This window comes from Theropithecus gelada, chromosome 4 (genome assembly GCF_003255815.1).
Source record: "Theropithecus gelada isolate Dixy chromosome 4, Tgel_1.0, whole genome shotgun sequence".
In the NCBI taxonomy this organism is placed as follows: Eukaryota; Metazoa; Chordata; class Mammalia; order Primates; family Cercopithecidae; genus Theropithecus; species Theropithecus gelada.
In genome coordinates, this window is record NC_037671.1 from 70,182,095 (window position 1) to 70,191,018 (window position 8,924).

Sequence of the window (8,924 nt, forward strand, 5' to 3'; positions counted from 1 at the left end):
GAGAGCTGGTTGTTAAAAGAGGCTGGCATCTCCTCCTCTCTCACCATGGGACATATTTGTTCCCCCTTTGCCTCTTCCATGAGTAAAAGCTTCCTGAAGCCTCATCCGAAGCCCAGCAGATGCTGGTGCCATGCTTGCACAGCCTGCATAACCATGAGCCAAATAAACTTCTTTTTTAAATAAATTATTCAATCTTGGGTATTCCTTTATTGCAACACAAAATAGACTAACAGCTAGTTATTGTTATATTGATTTTTTGTTGTTGTCTTTTATTGAGAGGATGAGTGAGAGAGAGAAAGAGAAGGAAGAAAATGGGAGAAAAAGCACCACTCAGAAAGTGTTGAATTTTGTGCAAGAACACTTAAACTAAATACTTCAGGGATCTTTATGCATACATTATTTTATTTGAGGTTTGAACCATCAAAAAGATTGCTACTCCGATGTGTCCCATATGGAATGGACTACCGTGCATGGTCGAGATAGCACAATAAACAATGGCGATGAGACAGAATAATTTCAGAATACAGATGGAGTGACTATTTTTAAGACAAAAACCTTCCCATCATTTAAACATAAGTTAAATTTAATGTAATGGTAGCAAAATGTATCTTATAAAAAATGTCAGTGAAAATGCTGACAGGAATGACTTTATCCGAGAGCAACCTTCCAGGGCTGTCACTCTGAACCGGCATGGTTGGCAACCAGGGTGTCTGTCCTCCACACTGACTAAATAAATCACATTTTTTCCTTTCCTGATTTGGCATCTTTTTCATTACATAGCTGATGAGTGAAATTTTTAAATGTCTTAACTATGAAAGCAATTTCTTCTTTTACATTCTGATTGTTATGTTGATTTATTGTTCAGGAAAGGGGAATCGGCTATTGGTTTCTGATAACTCAGGCTACGCCCTCCCCATTTGGCAGGGAACTGTAGGGCATTATTATCTACATTTTAGGATAAGAGAACGAAAGCTTAGAGAAATGCTATTTGCCCAAAGCCACATGGTTAGTAAATAATAGAATTGGAAGTAGCTCCTGGGTTTTGTGACTTCTAGTTCAATGTACTTTCCAGTGAACTTTGAATCTAGAAGATACTGGAAGAAATGAAAGAAAGGAAGGAATAGAAGGAAGAATATCTATGAGCAGGCTTTACTTATTTCAGTGGAATTTAGCCTTTTGTTAATCACAGTTAGAATCTGATGTAAACCACTGATCCTCCCTCCCTGAAAAAATAGACCCATTTTTTTTTTCTGACAATTTTGTGTAGTACTAGTCCTGGATTCACAGATGGATCCTTATTTAAAACTGGTTAGCGTAGAAAGACCTTAGTTTCATTTTAAGGAATTACAAATAATATCTCAAAATTACTGCATGCATAGTAATTGATGTTCTGAAATGTCTGTTGGAATAGGCCACATTCTTACAGAATGAGGATAAATTCTGAACAGGTTTTATAATCCTCTATTATCAAAAACAGAAATTATAAATTGTGTAGCTTTTCTTACCTTCATGTCTGATATGGGCAAAATTATAAGCTATGAAATTAGTATGTATTTTTTCTTTTAGAAATAATAAAACATTATAATATGTTCATCTCTACCAATAACCTTTAAGGTCAGATAATGTTACCAATTATTATCAAAGTGTATATATATCAAAGGCATTTGCTTCATAGGAAGTAAAACAGTCTAAGTCCAAGAAGTAAAAATGGAAGATGTATTAGCTACTTGGTGCTTTCAAGTTTATGCAATTGTCTAGAAAAAAGCAAGGCAAAGAAAGATTTGAGGTGTTTTTAATAACACTTGTATTTTAAGAATTGAACTATGTTGCTAAAAGGAATAAAGAAATTGTGTTAGGTAACCAGAGATCTCTTTAAACATGGATATTAATGTTAAACATGCAATCCACTAATCACAAGTTGCTGGGGGAGACAATATAAACACTTAAAGTGACTTCATGAAAGTTTTATTTCTGGTTTAAGAACTCATTTTTACTTCTCACTGGGAAAACCTGAAACCACTTCTCAGAACAGTAACTTTAAGATGTGTAAGTATAGAATGAAATACATATAGGAAAGTCATGGTAAAGAAATGTGTCTTCAGTATCTTTTCAGAAGATACAGTAACCATGTATTTATTTCATATTCTCCAAAATATGTAGGAAATGGCTTCAGGACAATTTGGGCAAAATTCATCTTATCTGTCATTGGTGGTGCTTTCTATTCATTTTAAATATACTGTTAGGGCCTTAGGAAGAATTTCGCTTTCATTAATAAAGTCAGGCTATCTTTCCTAGAGGGACAAACTATATTTTTATGCTGAGGGGGAAAGAAAACAATCATAAATGCTCTCACACTGATGCATTCCTGTTACAATGTACTGCAGCACCAATGTCATCCTTAGAAACAAAATCTATAACTAGAGCTGTCCTTTAGCTTTAAAGAAGGCCATACTCTGGCAACCCCTGATCCAATTCAATTCTCTTTTTTATAGCCTGATTTGATCCGAAGCAAACACCTCCAAAGTATACTCACAAAACAGATGGACTCACATGTGAAAATTGTCTGGTAGGGCTTTTATTGTGTGGTTTTATTCCTGCAAAAGAATGGGGGAAACCATCTCTTGTTTCACTAGTTTTTCTTAGAGCCTAATATAGTCAATGCAATTACCAGTTCAGTTAAACAGCTGTTTGTTGAGCACTTTTTAATATTGACAGACCCTGTGCTTGGTACTGAGAATAAAGTCGATAAGACCCAATATCTGCCCTGAAGGGCAAGAGCTAATTCACAAAGAGATGGTTTTAATACAGTATTAGTCAATGCTTTGAGAGATGTCGCTACAGAGGATAGGGAATGCGGGAAGGCACCTAGCCCAGCCGGGAGAGATGGGAATGCTTAGTCATTCCAAGAAAGGAATGCAGTGGGATGGGTGAGGGTGTTACAAGCATAATGGCTAGCATGAGCAAAGGTATAGGACTAGGAACAATATCACATGTTTGGGAGTTGCTGGAGTTAGAAGGAGACATGTGGCCAGAGAGACAAGCAGGGTCCACATTGCCCATCCCAGGGAGGACCTTATATCCTCCCCAGGTATAGTAATATCCATGACTTTATCTTTTTATTCCATGTTTTTAGCTGTTTATAAGAAAGACACCTGTGGGCAAGTCTGAGACAGAGTTAGAGATTAGTCAACTCTACAAATTATCAACATGTAGACAGAAACTGTAAAATGAATGTGACCACTCAAGGAGGTCACATTGAAAGAGAAGGTCTGAAGCAAACCCTGGAGAACCATAACATTTAAGAGTCAATGAAAAAGGATGAGAATGAAAGATAAAAATCTAGGGGACAACAGGACAATACCATGTCATAGAAATTGTGAGAGCGCAGAGAAGTCCAGTGAGATTAAAACCAGAAATTGTATCTAATAATTAGGAGATAATAGTGGGTTAGTTTAAGTTAAGTGGGTTAGTGGGAACAAAGGGCATAATGCAATAAATTGAGATATGAATGGCATGATGTGTAGTCAACACTTAGAAGAGACTTGGATGAGAATGAATGGTCTGTTTTAGGCAGGTTGCTTGTTTTCTCTGAAGGAGAATCCTGACTACATTTAAAGACTGACTACATTTAAAGGTTTAAGTGGAAATAAAGGGGAGCGAGGGAATATTGCTGGAGCCAATTTTATGTGAAGTCAGAAGAAAGTGTAATAAAGATTCTATTTTGATGAGTAGTCTTTCAACCAGAGAAGGAGCACATCTTCCTTTGTGAATGAATAGAGTGAAGCAGGGGATGTTAGGGCAACTTTAAAAACCATTTCGGTAGTGCTTGCTTTGGCAGCACATATGCTAAAATTGGAACAACACAGAAAAGATTAGTTTGGCCCCTGCACAAGAATGACATGCAAACTCATGAAGCATTCCATATTTTTTCCTAATTAAAAGGCACAGAGAGACAAGTTAGATACAGAAGCAAAACTCAGTGGATGCTGTCTTCAAGAGACCCATCTCACATCCAATGACATCCATAGGCTCAAAGTAAAGGGATGCAGAAAAATCTACCAAAGAAATGAAAAACAGAAAAAAGCAAGGGTTGCTATTCTAATTTCAGACAAAACATACTTTAAACCAACAAAGATAAAAAAAAAAAAAAAAAGAAGTGCATTACATAATGATAAAGGGTTCAATTCAACAAGAAGAACTAACTATCCTAAAAATATGTGAACCCAACACAGGAGCACTCAGATTCATAAAGGAAGTTCTTCGAGACCTATGAGGAGATGTAGATAACCACACAACAATCGTGGGAGACTTCAACATCTCACTGATAGTATTAGACACATCATCAGTAAAGAAAACTAACAAGGATATTCAGGACCTGAACTCCACACTTGATCAAATGGACCTAACAGACCTCTACAGAACTCTCTACCACAAATCAACAGAATGTACATTCTTTTCGTCTGCACATGGCATATACTCTAATATCGACCACGATTGGTCATAAAACAATTCTCAGCAAATTCAAAAAACCAATTTCATACCAAACAATTCTTGGATCACGGCACAATAAAAATAATAATAAATACTAAGAAAATCACTCAAAACCATACAATGACATGGAAATTAAACAACCTGCTCCTAAATGACAAAGAAATTAAGGCAGAAATTGAGAAATTATTTGAAGCGAATGTGCACAAAGATACAACATATCAGAATCTCTGGGACACAGCTAAAGCAGTGTTAAGAGGGAATTTTATAGTGCTAAATGCCCACATCAAAAAGTTAGAAAGATCTTAAATTAACAATCTAATATCACACCTAGAGGAACCAACCCCAAAGTTAGCAGAAGAAAAGAAATAACCAAAATCAGAGCTGGACTGAAGGAAATTGAGATGTGAAAACCATACAAAAGATGTTTAACAAATCCAAGAATTTGTTCTTTGGAAGAATAAATAAGAGTTCTAGTTAGACTAGTAAAGAAAAAAAGAGAGAAGATTCAAATAAACACAATCAGAAATGGCAATGGGTATGTTACCACTGACCCCACAGAAATACAAAAAATAAAAATAAAAAATCTCAGAAACTACAATGAACACCTCTATGCACACAAATTAGAAAACCTAGAAGAAATGGACAATTTCCTGGAAACATACAACCTCCCAAGATTGAATCAGAAAGAAATGGGATCCTTGAACAGACCAATAATGAGTTCTGAAATTGAGTCAGAAATAAAAAGCCTACCAACCAGAAAAAGCCTAGGACCGAAAAGATTCACAGCCCAATTCTACCAGATGTATAATGGCGAGCTGGTACCATTACTACTGAAACTGTTCCAAAAAATCGAGGAGGAGGGATTTCTCTCTCACTCATTCTATGAGACCAGCATCATCCTGATATCAAAACCTGGCAGAGACCCAACACCAAAGAAAACTTCAGGCCAATAACCTCGATGAACATAGATACAAATATCCTCTACAAAATAGTAGCAAATTGAATCCGGCAGCACCTGAAACAGCTAATCCACCACAATCAAGTAGGCTTTATCCCTGGGATGCAAGTTTGGTCCAACATATGCAAATTAATAAATGTGATTCATCAGATAAACAGAACAAAAAGCAAAAACCACATGATCATCTCAACTGATGTTGAAAGACTTTATAAAATTCAACATCCCTTCCTGTTAAAAACCTTCAACAAACTAGACACTGAAGGAACTTACTTCAAAAAGAAGAACCACCTATGACAACCCCATAGCCAACATTATACTGAATGAGCAAAAGCTGGAAACATACCCCTTGAAAACTGGAACAAGATAAAGATGCCTTTTCTGTCTACTCCTATTCACCATAGTACTGGAAGTCCTAGCCAGAACAATCAGGCAAGAGAAGGAAACAAAAGGCATCCAAATAGGAAAACAGAAGGTCAGACTATCCCTGTTTGTAGACGATATGATTCTATACCTAGAAAACCCCATAGTCTCAGCCCCAAAGCTCCTTGATTTGATAAACAACTTCAGCAAAATTTCAGTATACAAAATTAGTGTACAAAAATCAGTAGCATTCCTATACATCAACAATATTCAAACTGAGAGCCAAATCAAGAACACAATTTCATTCACAATAGCCACAAAAAGAATAAAATACTTAGGAATAGAGTTAACCAGGGAGGTGAAAGATTTCTACAATGAGAATTACAAAACACTGCTCAAAGAAATCAAAGATGACACAAACAAATGGAAAACAATCCATGCTCTTGGAGAGAAAGAATTGATATGTTAAAATTCCCATACAGCGCAAAGCAATTACAGATTCAATGCTAATCCTATCAAACTACCAATGACATTCTCCACAGAACTATAAAAAAACTATTTTAAAATGCATATTGAATGAAAAAAGAGCCTGAATAGCCAGTGCAATCCTAAGCAAAAAGAACAAAGCTTGAGGCATCACATTACCTGACTTCAAACGACAGTACAAGCCTACAGTAACCAAAACAGCATGCTAGTGGTATAAAAACAGATACATAGACCAATGGAACAGAACAGAGAGCACAGGATGAATGCCACACAACTACTACAATCTGATCTCAACAAAGTAAACAAAAACAAGCAATAGGGGAAGGATTCCCTTTCAATAAATGGTGCTAGGATAATTGTCTAGCCATGTGCAGAAGATTGAAGCTGGACCTCTTCCTTACACTATATACAAGTCAACTCGAGATGGATTAAAGTCTTAAATGTAAAGCCCAAAACTATTAAAACCCTGGAAGATAACCTAGGAAATACCATTCTGGACATAAGACCTAGAAAATATTTCAAGACAAAGACACCAAAAACAATTGCAACAAAACAAAAAAATTGACAGATGATACCTAAGTAAACTAAAGAGCTTCTGCACAGCAAAAAGAAACCATCAGCAAAATAAACAGGCAACCCACAGAATGGGGGAACATATTTGCAAACTGTGTATCTGACAAACATCTAATACTCAGCATCTATAAGGAACTTAAACAAATTCACAGGCAAAAAACAAGCCCATTAAAAAGTGGGCAAAGGATATGAACAGACCTTTCAAAAGCAGACATATATGCAGTCAACAAGCATATGAAAAAACGCTCAGCATCACTGATCATTAGAGAAATGCAAATCAAAACGAGACACAAGCTCACATCAGTCATAATGGCTATTAATGAAAAGTCATAAAATAACAGATGCTGGCAAGGTTGTGGAGAAAAGGGAATGCACATATACTGCTGGTGGGAGTGTAAATTAGTTCAGCCACTGTGGGAAGCAGTTTGGTGATTTCTCAAAGAACTCAAACTAGAATTACCATTGGACCCAGCAATCCCATTACTGGCTTTATGCCCAAAGGAATATAAATCATTCTTCCATAAAGACACACGCACGTGAATGTTCCCTGCAGCACTATTCATAATAGCAAAGACATTGAGTCAAGCTAAATTCCCATCAACAGCAGAGTGGATAAAGAAAATATGGTGCATATATACCATGGAATACTACACAACCATAAAAAAGAATGAGATCATGAGAATGAGAATGAGAATGAGATCAGGTCGTTTGCAGCAACATGGATGGAGCTGGAGGCTATTATCTTAAATGAACAAACACAGGAACAGAAAACCAAATAGCATATTCTTACTTATAAGTAGGAGCTAAACATTGAGTATATGTGGATACAAAGAAGGGAACAACAGACACCAATGCCTACTTGAGGGTGGAGGTTGGGAGGAGGATGAGGAGTGAAAAAGTACCTATGGAGGAGTACTATTCTTATTACCTGGGTTATGAAATAATCTGTCTACCAAACCCCCACAACATGCAATGTACATATAGAATAAACTATACATGTACCCATGAAGCTAAAATAAAAGTGTAAAAAGTGTATATTTGGAAAATAGTAAGAATGCAACAATAAAAGTAGTACAAATTAAAAAATAAATAACTAAAATCTTTGCTGATGGCAACAATACACATTTAAGTAATCTTTTCATGAGCAGATAATAATGTTCCCATGTTCAAATTTGGAAGGTATATACGATTATACAGTGACATTTTTTTTTCATCTTTGCTTCTCATTCATCTGTTACCTTGTGAGAAATAGTTTATTGAGCACTTACAATATGCAGGTATTGTTTCCATGCTGGAAACATGTTCTCCATGCTGGAGATAACAGCAGTCAAAAAAAATAGAGGACGTTTCTCCTGATGTGGCTCTTTTATTGTTGTGTGTGCTGATAGAGAAAAAGAGAAAGGAAGAGATTGATAATAAATGAATAAAGCAAACAGATGAGCAACATATACATATTAAAGCTATTTGAAGAAAAAGAAAGTAGGCAATAGTTGTGGGCAGGTAGGCAGCTACTGTATTAATGTAGGACAATCAAGGAGGGCTCTCTGAGAAGTGGGTTCTGCAGAGGCCTGAAGGGAGTATGGGAGTAGGCTTGAGGTTAACTGATGGGAAAGTGTCTCAGACAGTGGAAGCTATAAATAAAAAGTCCCTGAAGCAGGAACATCCTGGAGTGTTTGAGGAACAACAAGAGTCTGTGTGGAGTTAAGGAAGGAAGTGGGAGAGACAGAGAAGTGGCAGTCATAGAAGAAACCAGAAGCAACATCTGGTGTAGCTTTGTGGGCTTCAGATTGTTCTTTATTTTGAGTGTTCTGCTTGAAAATAGATTATAGTGCTGATGCAAAACACTGGGGGTCTCGTTAAAATGCATATTCTGATTCAGTAATTTGCAGGTAGGACTTGAGATTCTGTGTTTCCAAGCTCCCAGGTGACGTGGTTGTTGCTGGTCTGTAGACCATACTTCGAGAGCGCTGGACTAGAACCAATAATGAGGACATCCACTGTGCTCCAGACCCTCTAGGGGTGTGAGAAAACAAATAGCAACTTTGTGACATTTGAA

At 36.6% G+C, this 8,924-nt stretch overlaps 1 non-coding gene across 1 annotated transcript; it reads left to right on the plus strand.

Annotated features, from left to right (window-relative positions):
- The first annotated feature begins 3,822 nt into the window (after positions 1-3,822).
- On the plus strand, positions 3,823-3,929 carry LOC112623873. The gene has a single exon (XR_003119232.1). It is a non-coding gene; the product is annotated as a U6 spliceosomal RNA (small nuclear RNA).
- The last annotated feature ends 4,995 nt before the right edge of the window (positions 3,930-8,924 follow it).